Source organism: Tenrec ecaudatus, chromosome 3 (genome assembly GCF_050624435.1).
Source record: "Tenrec ecaudatus isolate mTenEca1 chromosome 3, mTenEca1.hap1, whole genome shotgun sequence".
Lineage (NCBI taxonomy): Eukaryota > Metazoa > Chordata > Mammalia > Afrosoricida > Tenrecidae > Tenrec > Tenrec ecaudatus.
In genome coordinates this window covers 12,228,153-12,240,016 of record NC_134532.1, presented here as the reverse complement: position 1 = coordinate 12,240,016, position 11,864 = coordinate 12,228,153, and the positions used below count along the sequence as shown (strand labels likewise).

Below are 11,864 nucleotides of genomic sequence, written 5' to 3'. Positions count from 1 at the left end.
TCATGAAGTAACTGAATGCTGATCATTTTTTTATATCAATGATTTTTCATTTCAGGATTCTAATCATTGAGATGTGGGTTGCATAAATTTGACATATGGGAATATGAATAGGACCATTCATTTCACATAATGAAGAAGCATACAAAAAAAGCCTACTGTGTGAAGACTCCTAAATGGCAATTGATAAATACTTCCTAATTTGACAAATTCAAAATCTTTCTGATTCTCACAAAGTTGAGATATTTTCTATTTCTCAGTTTCTAAAATACAAAGTAATGCAAATAGGCATACTAATGTTGAGACTAACATATATACCATTGATCCTTCATGTCTAATTAAATTTCTATGGCACTCCCAGCAGACTGACAGAATATGATAGATGTCATTTATCTTGATAGTTGTAACACTTTTTTTGTTGTTGCTGATTTTCCTTGAGACAGACTATTTCCATAAAACAAGAAGAAAAAGATCACACATAAATGAATAGTTTTTTATAAAGCTATCTAATATTTTACAGCTCTAAAACTCACTGCCATTGAGTCAATGGTGACTTGTGGAAGCCCCTGTCAGTTATGGAGACTGAAAGGATTGGACAGGAGTAGAAAGTCTAATCTTTCTCCTGAGGAGCTGCTGATGTTTCTTTTTTCTTTTCTTTTTTTTTAAGAGGGTACAGAAGAGCTTTAAATAATATTGTAATTGGCCTAGTTATCACATACCCAAAGAAGGAGATTTTTATAAAGACGAATGATACTGTGTTTCAATGAGAAAGAAGGAAAATGACTGGGTATCTCATTCACTGCCATTGAGTCAAGTCCAATTGATAGCAACACTGCAGGACAGACTAGAACTGCCCCACTGGGTTTCTGGGACTATTAACTCTTCATAGGAATAGAAAGCCCTATCTTTCTCCCATGGAGTGGCTGGTGGTTTTAAACTGCTGATCTTATACTTAGCAGCCCAACATGTAACCCAGTACATCAAAGCTGTAACCCAGTACATCTCCAGAGTTGCTTCACATTTGGCTTTTTGGCTACCACTACACTTCTGGATTTGATAATTCACCAGAATACTCAGAAATAACAGAAATTAGTAAATTTTAATCTAGAGTAATAGTACCAACTCAGCGACACACAGAGCAAAAACTCTGAAGCAGAGAATCCATTAGCATCATCTATCAGGTCTCAATTACCCTGACTTACAAACACTAAAAAAATAGACAATCAAAGAAGATGCATTTATTTGATTAACTAAGCATAGGAGCACATTGATGTTTATTATACAAAGTTGACTTTCCGATCAATGGCTAAGGGTATTGTATGGATAGAGAAACTTGAAGCATCTCAACCAGAAAAGGGTCTATCAAAGTTGATCAGACGAAGCAGGTGGAGACGTTGGAGATGGTTCTGGATCTGTGCCTGCTCACAAGATGGCAGTAATTCCTTTTCATCCCCCGGCCCCAATATGGGTAATAGTTCATTAAAAGAATGAGTTATTCAAATTGGTTGGAATTGGTTCTGGACCTAAACTCTTGCATTTCCTCCAAAGTAACTAAAAGGAGAAATGACACTGAAGGACATTAGTATTGCCTCGAACAAGTATATCGTATGCGGTTTTCAGAACCTATCTCGTTTACAGGTCCTACTTGTATCCGCCTATTTTGCCAACTGGAAACCCCTGAGGTTTACTTTTCCTGAGCATTGCCAAGCCTTATTAAGGATTCATGTTTGCTTGAATATGCTCACATCCCTGAAATCAATTTTTATCATGGGGTAATCCTCCTGACTGGGGTGCATTAGTATAAATCCATAGGGATACCCTAAAGACCTCATCAAAAACCTCTAATCACTTGGAAATTCCATGATTTTAGAGATTCTCTCTCAGGAGTCAAGGAAAAAGTTAAATTCTTTGAGTAAAGTTAATGTAAAATTCACAGTAAATTTTAAATGTAGACTATCAAAGACCTTTCAGTAGACTCTAGCAAAAAAAAAAAAAAGTGGTGTCAACTAGGATTTTACTTCCTATGTGAAAATAAATGCCTGGCAACAAGGGTACTGTAGAAAGGTTTATAGAACATGAGTAGAGGAAAGTGTAATGAGATAGAACTGCTTGGGATAAATCATGAAAATCTAAATTCCATGCTAGACAGTATATATTTAGTCCATGGGAAATAAAAACAAAAGATAAATTTTAATGAAATCAACATTATCCTGAGTAATTGATTTAGAAGAAAAAGGAGTTGGAAAAAATATAAAAAGTGATACGAAAATTCTGACTGTGAATAACTGGGCAAAGAATGGATATGTGAAAATGGAGAGATTAAAGCTAGAGATTATATGAATAATAAAGGGGGGATCTTCCAATATTTTAAGGACCTTCAGTTTATTTTCCAAGATAATTTATCTCTAAGACCACCACCCCCTTATTTTAATTTACCACCGTAAACTTGGCTTACCTCAAACTCACCTGTAGTAGGCTTAAATAACTGACATACTACCTTGAATTTAAGGCTGAACCACTCTAGTGTGAATAGAAGCAGATGATCGCTATCCCAAATTTATGAAATTGGTGGTCATTGGACTTTAATTCAGGTCTCTTGCTTTGTAGGTGCCCAGTGAATGGTAGCCTGATACTACGAGATGTACATTTTCCATGATAACTGTAAAACATCAGAATAGCATTCTGCAAATGACTATGTCTTTATGGGTCTTTGATAGACACTTTGAACATTATGTAAATACAATTGTGCCAGAAAGTAAAGTGTATATGACAGGTTTCTCTTTTGAAACATAGGGGAAGAGCTTGGAGAAACTTGAGGATTAAATAGTTGACAAATTATTCTATATTATCTTGACTATCCGTTGTCTCTAGCAGACTTCTGAAAGGATTTTTATGACAGACAGCCCATAAATGGAGGCAGATATTTTTATTTCTAACTACAACAAGTACTATGCTATATACTATACTATAAAATGTACTACACTAGACTGTAGATATCAGCATGTTGAAAAGAAAAATATTTCATTATTAAACTTAATGGTTATAAATGTATCAATTTAATTAACATATGCCCTCAGTTAACACATAGTGTAGCATATTTTATTAATCAACATAAATTGAGTTACCTGTGAGAAGGGTGAAGGAGCCATCCATAGTGGCATGGTGGTTTACATACTGGGCTTCTAACCACAAAGTATGCAGTTCGAATCCACTTCAAGGGAGAGAGTTCTGAGTCTTTCTGTTTCTGTAAAGATGTCACACTTTGAAACCCACCAGGTTAGTTCTGGTGTGCTCACAGAGCTGCTGTCCGTCACAGTTGATCCCACAGCAGTGCGAAGTGTGGAGAGTGAACATTTTTGTCAGGTATGGACTCTTCATGTTTTACAAAGTACCAAAGAGATAGTAAAGATTTCATATGCCTGTATTTCTGCGATTTGGACAGGAAATCTTGAAAAACGCAATACATGCTATCACCATGGTAAAACCTTAACTTGTTATTCTTACTAAATATAACATGATTGGAACATGTCTGTGATGTAGCCATTAGGTAAACATATGTTCTAAGTGGAGATATGGAAACTTTTCACAATTCCCTCTGCTCGTTGCTTTTATTAGTTTCATAGCAGATTTTTGTTGTTACTCTTGATAATTTGCTCTTTGTGTAAAGCTCTTAACACAGTTGAAAGGGGGTGGGGGATGGAGATGTTATGTTCCACAAATTCAAGAGCCACGATGGCACAATGGTCTAGTGCTCAGTGGTTTGAATACACAAGCCACTCAATGGGAGGAAGGTCTGGCAGTCTGACCGCCTACGATTACAGCCTTAGAACCACTATGAGCAAGTTAGACTGCCTTATAAGGCTGCTCCTGAAGCAGAATGGACTTAATAGCACCACGTCTGGTTTGGGCTTAACACAGATCCACAACTAGGAATAAATGTAAAAATTAGATGTCTCTAAAAGAAAAGCTCACAGGTTCCCTTCAGATTCTTACCAAATAGGGTTCAACACAGGAACATTGGTTCCAAAAATAAAACATTTTAATCCAGGATTCCTTCTTGTGATCTGCAACAATAGTCCTGGATGATGACAATAAAGACCACTTCTTATTCTGTTCTTAATTACTGTTGAGTACATCCTTGGGTACCAAATATAGGAAACGTAAATAATCAAAAGGCGGTAGGTCTACCACTCTCAGTTATCTTTTAAAGTCCCATTGTAAATTATAAAAATTATTTTTATATCTTACACTGGCCGCTGTCTCCCTTCCACTGCAGTTCCTGTTGTTCGTCCCCTTGGATGGGGAAGGTTGAGGGGATATATGAGTATGTGTCAATCATCGCTATCAGTTCTACAATTTATCAAGGGGTCACAAGGGTGGGGGTGGGGAGGAAGGGAAAAAAGAGGAGCTGATACAAAGAGCACAATAGAAAGTAAATGGCTGGAAAATAATGATGGTAACATATGTACAAATATGCTTAATACAATTGATGTATCAATTGTTATAAGGGCTGTAAGACCCCCATAATATGATTTTTAAATAATAAAAAATCCCATTGTGTATTTTTTATATTATATCTGAAAAATAAAAACAAAATTCTTTTCATATAATTATTTTTTAACTATTGTCCTCAGATGTAACACATTTTAATTTGTTTTCTCAACCTAATTAACAACTTTGACTTTCTATTGCATTTGTATTAACATTCACATTAATGAATTCACCTTTTGTCCTGCTTTGAATTTGATATTAGAAATGGTTTTATGCACCGATGCTTCTTAATATGCCTCAAGTAATTAGTCCTGGTGCAGTAAGTTATATAATATTTATTTGAGACAATAAGAATGACTTTACCAAGAAACAGAATTCATCTCAAACTGATATTATTTCAGCGATAGTTATTTATATCAATATAGAAGATTTGAAATCACCTTTAACAGGAAAATAGATAACAATTACAGAAATTCAGAAAATATTAGAGAGATAGATAACATCTCTTCATGTAGCCTCAAACAACCTTAACATTAAATGTTCTAGCAAGTTAACTTGCTATTATTAATTAAGGGAAAATATGGCTTTCAAATCAACGTGGGAACAGAGTAGTCCATACATATCAATTTTCTGAAATATTCTGACGACCTTTTCAGTCTGCTACTCCCTTTCCACTTTTCAGAGTCGTCTCTTTTGGAATTAGTGCTGTGTATAAGTCAAACCTTTTATTTATGCTGCTGAGAATTCTGATTTCAAATCTCCACACCCGTGGTTTGCTAAAGGCACTGAATAAAAACGAGGGCTGTCGGATGCACAGGATGCAGACCTTTGTCTGTTGTGTGACAATGCTCTTCACAAACACAATGTCAGCCAGACCCCACGTATGAAGCTTGGGTGAGGAAATGTCTTCCAGTTGGCAATGCAAGAAACGTGTGCATTCCTTGAAGCCAAGAGAGGAATGATTGGGTCACGCAGGTCAACTTTTCCTATAGTTAGTTTGAGAAGTCCCTCATTGTTTTAGTCTCAAGGCAAAATGCATGTATGTTGAAATTTATTACTAGTCGTTTACTTAGTCCTAAAAGAGTTAAGGGGCACTGGTAGTTCACCACAATTACTGGATAAAGTAAGTAAGCTATCAGATAAAGATAAAATAAACAGATAAATTCTGTTAAAATGCTTTAACAAATAAAGTATTTAACTGGATTCACTATCAAAAGACTTTCACAGCACAGCCATCTGAGCCCATCTTTTCTCTGATGGAGGAGATCATGTAAAGATGTCCATTGTCTCTAAAAGTGACTGGTAACACCTCATCTAACGGCCATGTGGTTCCGTTCCACTTGTTTTGAGCTTGCAGTTACTCATCAGTATTATTTTTAATATCCTCCTGAAACAGGAATAAAGACTGAGTGAAACATGAAGTGAGGTACAGTATGGCCTCATAGAGAAACAGGACAAAAATTTTAATGTGAGCTTCATCATTGGATTATTTTGGGTCATTTCTCCTCACTTTTGAAGCAAGCTAGTTGTTTGCTTAATAGTATATTCGTTTGTTTGTATAGTAGTATATTCATTTGTTTGTTTATATAGTATATTAGTTGTTTGTATAGTAGTATATTAGTATATTATTTGTTTTCTTTTTGCTCTCCATTCCAGATCTTTCTCTAAGATACATATTTTGGAACCATTAAATACTAAGAGAAACAAACAAAATAAAATAGTTTTGGTATGTAGAAGTCGACATTTAAACATTCTCATAAGCCACACTTATGCACAATTGATTTTCTTTAAAATTAGTCCAGTGTTAGCTAATGGAATGATCTTGACTATTATTTTATGTTAATCTACATTTAAAATAAAAAAACAGGGTCCCCCTAAAGCTGTTAGCGCGCTGTGGCAGCAATGATTCAATCAGCGATGTTCGATCATTTGAATGTGTCAACGTATCACGCAGTTTTTTGTAAGCATTTATACAATTGCTGTCAAACAAGAGCTGTGAGGCTGTTGTGTTGGTATCTTCTTCTGGAGTTGCAACTTAAAGGGTAAGCATTTTGGAATGGAAAGAAGCAATTCGGGTGGTAAAGGGTCAAAACAAAGCTGGAACCCACAAGGGTGAGCTGAAATCCGGAAGTGGACGTGAATTCATATTCCACAGCAAAAATGGCAATTCCTCTTCATTAAGCTCAACAGACATGTGGCCCAGAAAAAGTAGAAAGAGGTCCCGTAGGAGGAAAGACCAGTAGTACGCCAAGCGGAGAATCACAAATTAATTAAAGAGTACAAACAATTGGGTCAACAAAGACATCTAATGACCCTACCACCGTATTACAAACAGCATGGTTTGGACAGTGTTTCAGCTGATTCTCAAATCTCAAAAACAAAACAACAACAACAGCAAACCATACTGACTTCATGAAGGGATGTAATTCTGGGAAGTGCACTTTGTCCTATGCTAGCCAAGTCAGCAGAATGAAAAAGCCAGCAGAGTGACATTTGGCAATCTGGTCCAGTTTGAGTCTTTCCTCAGAATAATCTTTTAAGTGATTTAAATGCTCGTAATCAAATTCAGAGGATTTCAAAGAAAAACAATTATATTAACATGTATTAATCAAAATAGATGACATTTATGATGCAGTGATTAGCTTATATTGCAATAAATTGCAAGTTCTAGATAAGTTTAAAAACAGTAACGATTTTGAAGTGATTTTGAAGAAGTATGAGTATAAATAATTATGTCTGCAGCACCTTAAATGTATTTTGAAAATAAATCCTTTCATCAAAAATTCATAGATATCGCAGATTATTGTGGATTTTTACTAATGTTGTAAATTGAGAAGATGACAATTTTCAGCTAGAGATGAATGAAAATATAGATATGACTTCTTTTCTTTACTAGCAAAATGTGAAGTTAGTCCACGTTCTATTCATGGACGGATGAGTAGGAACTGTGAATCCTTGGGGAAAATGTTTCCTTTAGCATGTCAAACACTCTTCATGGAAAATCTGTCCTGATACTCACTTTTTAAAAAATTTTTTTTTAATTTTAACAATTTATTAGGGGTTCATACAATTCTTATCACAGTTCATACATATACATACATCAATTGTATAAAGCACGTCTGTACAGTCTTTGCCCTAATCATTTTTTCTCCTTTTTTCTTTTTTTACATTTTATTAGGGACTCATACAACTCTTATCACCATCCATACATATACATACATCAATTGTATAAAGCACATCCGTACATTCCCTGCCCCAATCATTCTCAAGGCATTTGCTCTCCACTTAAGCCCCTTGCATCAGGTCCTCTTTTTTTTTTTCCCTCCCTCCCCTTTCCCCCCTCCCTCATGTGCCCTTGGTAATTTATACCTGGTTATTTTGTCATATCTTGCCCTATCCGGAGTCTCCCTACCCCCCTTCTCTGCCGTCCATCTCCCAGGGAAGAGGTCACATGTGGATCCTTGTAATCAGTTCCCCCTTTCCAACCCACTCAACCTCCACTCTCCCAGCATCGTCCCTCACACCCTTGGTCCTGAAGGTATCATCCACCCTGGATTCCCTGTACTTCCAGCCCTCATATGTACCAGTGTACAGCCTCTGTCCTATCCAGGCCTGCAAGGTAGAATTCGGATCATGGTAGTTGGGGGGAGGAAGCATCCAGGATCTGGGGGAAAGCTGTGTTCTTCATCGGTACTACCTCGCACCCTAATTAACCCATCTCCTCTCCTAAATGCCTCTATGAGGGGATACTCACTTTTGGAAGTAATACGTTTGGAGATCTAGATGTCCTTCTGTGAGACTTGCATTACCTGGTAAATGATGTCTGGAAACCCTATGAGCCTTACATTCTTACTCTTTTTACATTTCCATAGGTGAAAAATTCTTAATCACGATGAATAGCATTTTAATACTACTCCATGCAAAGTAAAACTAACATTACCACAAGTTAGGCTCCCTGGGGTTTTCTTCCTTGCTATAAAGGCTTTTGTGATTTTTTTTCATAGTTTATACATAGTTTATCAGTATGATTCAGGTTTCTGATTATGGCAGTTACTAAATAGTTTCAAATAAGTCTCTTTCAATTTGCATTATACTTCTGGTGAAAAATATCTTTTAGTATGCAATAACGTTTGCAAACAATGTCAAACTTACTAAATAGACATTGCTGTCTGAGACAAAGTAATATGGTATTAAATATTAATATTGAGTATCCGATTTCTAAAACATCTTTTAAAATTATGTTTCCTCTTTGGATTTTTTTTTGAAGTTTGTGTTCAATCTTATTTACCGTGGCATATTCTTTAATTAGAGCCGAGTTCTAGAGGCATCAGAAATGACATTTACACATGAAGGGGTTTTGAAAATCCATGGAAACGTTTCATGATTATTTGAATTTAATTTTTCCCCAGATACACATAATTTATTCACAGACACACAAATTCATATATCCTAGAAGGGCAGTGAATTAAGTATTGGGCTGCTAACTAGAAAGATCGGTGGTTTAAACCCCCAAACCCCTCCACAGTAAGCAAGTGAGGCATTCCACGTCCATAAAGATTTACAGGCTTGAACACCCTATGAGGTAGTTCTACTCTTTCCTCTAGTCTCCCTGTGGATTGGAATTGATATAATGGCATTGACTACTTTTAGCGGTGTGTGTGTGGGCAAGATGAGGGGCCTCTGAGTTGGTCGGACTCATAGTGACCTGTGCACAATAGAATGAAACAATGTCTGAATTTTTGTTCCTGACTTCCTATTTTCATTTATTTCAGCTACAGAGATGAAAGTTTGGCCATTTGTTTACAGAAACATACATATTTCATTACATAAACATAATTATCATCACACTGTGAGTCAGAATTACCCCCCCAAAAAACCCACTCAAGTTTAATTCAAATTATATTTTATCATAGTGGCTAAAATCATTTAAATACATCATATATCATTTGCTTTAATGCTCATTGCCAATGACCAATTCCTATTCATAGAAACCTTGTAAGAGTAAAACTGTCCCATAGAGTTTTCAAGCTTGCAATCTTAACTGCAGCAGACTCACATCTTTCTCCTACCGAGGAGCTGGTGAGTCTCCACCACCAACCTTTTGGTCAGCAGTTGAGTGTGCAGCCCCAGGTCGCCTTTTGATTCGATACTGCCTTCAACTGTGTCCTCCCAAAAGATATGTTGAAGTACTAATTTATATTATCTGTGAATGTGATCTCATTTCACAAGGGAACATTTGGACATGCAATTAAGTTGAATTAGATCATAATGGATTAGGGTGGACTCGAATCTAGTGACCCATAGACTTGTAGGTAAAGGAGAGGAAACGTGAATGCTAATACACACCGAGAGGAGAAGTTTGTGTGAAGACAGAGAGAGATTTGAATAATACATCTAGCCAAGGAATATCTGGAGCCACTAGACGCTGGGAAAGAATCAGAGGATGCAAACAGGCATTAACGCCTCCTAAAGGAACCCACCCTGGCAATCCTACCTCTGGGTTTGGGCTTCTGCCCTGACCCCACCCCCCTAAATGCCCCATGGGATAGATTGCTATTTTTTATAATTTTGTTACTATTTTTGCTTTACTTGCTTATTGATTGTTTTTCTTGGTGAGAGAAAATGAGAGAAAAAAGTTTATATTTTCTGTGTGATCTAGGAATTTGGGTCTCTCAACCCGGAATTCTAAGCATCACCCCTTCTTTCTCTAATGACCAATCTTGGTTTTGTACTGAAGTTAGACCAAATTCCATCATTGATTCTTTGACACTGAGGTAGTTAGTTAATTGTGCCAAACTGGCCGATAAACACATGTGGGATTAATTAAAGGGCGGAGAGATAAATGGCACAGCGACCATTGCTTTTCTTGTCTCTTGCTCTTCGGTCATCCAACCAGTGTGTGGCTGCTTTGCTTGTTCTGTGCCTCAATTTGCAAGCTACACTGCCTGTGGGACACCTAACCCATGGACTGTGACACTGTAATTTGAGGTTCCTTCAAGACCTGCTTTGCCACACCATTGGATTTTACATCTGAGCTGTGGACTGTTGGACCCTGTCATCTGGCTGACTGTTGGTGACCTGTCTTGCTGATGCTGCCTGTGTCCAGATAGCCTGAATTGCTCTACAGAGGACTAATCCGTAGCCCTCAAGACTTGAGGGACTGCCAGTGTCTCACAACTGTCTCACGGAAGTGAATTGCACTGAGCCATTTGTACTGCTTTATAATTTAATTAACTGCTTATTTCTTATGTTATATTTCTTATTTCTATCTGTATATAATTATTAGCATTCTAGTTTAGTTTCTCTAGAGAACCCTGTCTAACACAGCACCTCTCTGACACACGTTTGGTGGTGGCTGTCCTCCCTCTGGGGTTTGCTTTAGACAACCTCCAAATGTGTAGCAAGCTAGATTCCATAGCCACCATCATTTAGAGACAGGAATGTCGCATCATTAAGATGACACCATACTGTTCACAAGTGAAGATACGGGGATTGGAGCTCCTGACTCTACAGTCTAATCCAAATATGTGAGGATGGCAGTTTCCTTATGTTAGTTAAGCTACCTAAGTGCTGAGGTTAAGGACCTATCTCAAGGTCAAAAAGATAGACTGGCAGTTAGTGAGAAGTAGAGGCCAAAAAAGACCAGCTGTCAGATTGGAGGGTGGTCTGTTGACTTCTGTTGTTGTTTTTTTGAAAGTGTAAGGAATGATATTTTAATAAAATTTAATTTAAAAATGAAGAAACATAAATTGTTTAATTTTCTATACTCTATAGCTATACACAGATGATAAAATATATTTCAAATGTTTTGAGGTAAAAACAAAATATTCAATTGTCTTTTACAAAATTTTAAGGGAGTAATGACTTTGATTTGGGAAACTATATCATCATCCAGATAGCACTTGATCAAATACTGTCAATATGTTTAATAGATTATCTATTTTTTTTCTTTTTCTTCTTTTTTTTTCTTCTTGACTGTCCCCACGCTTTCGGCACAGAGTCATCCACATGAAGAACAACCCTGTTTCCTAAGCTGGGGTTTACTCTCAGCTCACCACTGGATTACACCAGCCAACAGAGAATGGTCAGGTGCAGTGGCGGGTGGCTGGGAGATTATCTATTTTTTGCATAATTTTGAGCAATATTAGTTTCTTTACACATATGATTACTTATATGTCAGAAGCCCTGAAATACATTTGTTTCCCTTTTGAAATATCTATAGATTTTATTTCTGCTTAGTCTTTTGTTTATTAATTGGGACTTTTAGAATACTTTCAAATATTAATTATAACAATGAGCAGCTTTGAGCATATTTTGGACTTTAATGGAATTCCTTTATTTGTTTTATGCTATCGTTTTATTTATTGTTAGTGATA

The 11,864-nt window shown here is 36.5% G+C and overlaps 1 non-coding gene across 1 annotated transcript; it reads right to left on the bottom strand.

Annotated features, from left to right (window-relative positions):
* Positions 1–11,461: 11,461 nt before the first annotated feature.
* Positions 11,462–11,590, bottom strand: LOC142444101 (small nucleolar RNA SNORA65). Its single transcript, XR_012783770.1, has one exon. It is a non-coding gene; the product is annotated as a small nucleolar RNA SNORA65 (small nucleolar RNA).
* Positions 11,591–11,864: the final 274 nt, after the last annotated feature.